Raw genomic sequence first — 852 nt, forward strand, 5'->3', positions numbered from 1 at the left:
TGTTTCGACTCTCCATACACAGCAGTAGTGACCGCCAGACACCGGCGACATGCAGCAACAAAGTAGCTGGCAGTGTGAACGCAGCTTAACGCGAACCCGCGAGTATTCCCGCTTCTCTTCCGGAAAAGGACAGGAGGCGGGGCTTCTACGACTTGGTTCATTAAAGTTCAACCAATAGCTGGAATCAAGTAGACGCGCATATTTTCAGAACGTACCAGGTCGTCCAACTTCCTCGCTCACTTTCCTCCAAGCGATGTCTTTATTCGTCCGGTCTCTATACATGTATGACGTTGTGTCGTACAATTCCGGGTTCCCACACGCCGCTACAACAATGTTTTCATCCATTTTTCCAGATTTCTTCTGCTACTACATCAGTACGTCAGTGACATCCGGACAATCTCAATGCTGATAGGCTTTCGCGTCAACGTTTAATGCTATTTTTCGTTAAATACGCGAATGAAGCGATTTCACGTTTTCGAGTCACGCCATTCGCACTGCGTCTATTCGCATCTTTGCATTGATTTTGTGTGTAATCGCGCAACATGAAACGCTCGCTTTGCGTTGTATGTGAACGCACCATAACGCGGAAGCAGTTGTGTGAGTAGTCCATTTCCGTGCATTGGACGGTGTTCAGTTTTCCTGACCAACCACTGGGTGGCACCATGATGAGTCTGATTGCTGAGTCGTGTCGGCACTATGGAGGAACGTGCTTTTTTATTTGGCAATTGTTTACAAATCATGCTAAACATCACATTATCCTCTAAAGACACGCCGTTGCGAGTAAAACCTATGAACTGTGATACAGTTCCGCGTTCAGGAAAAAGTTGGATATAACAGGTGGTTGAAAGTCAG

This window comes from Xyrauchen texanus, chromosome 9, assembly GCF_025860055.1.
Source record: "Xyrauchen texanus isolate HMW12.3.18 chromosome 9, RBS_HiC_50CHRs, whole genome shotgun sequence".
NCBI classification, from domain to species: Eukaryota; Metazoa; Chordata; class Actinopteri; order Cypriniformes; family Catostomidae; genus Xyrauchen; species Xyrauchen texanus.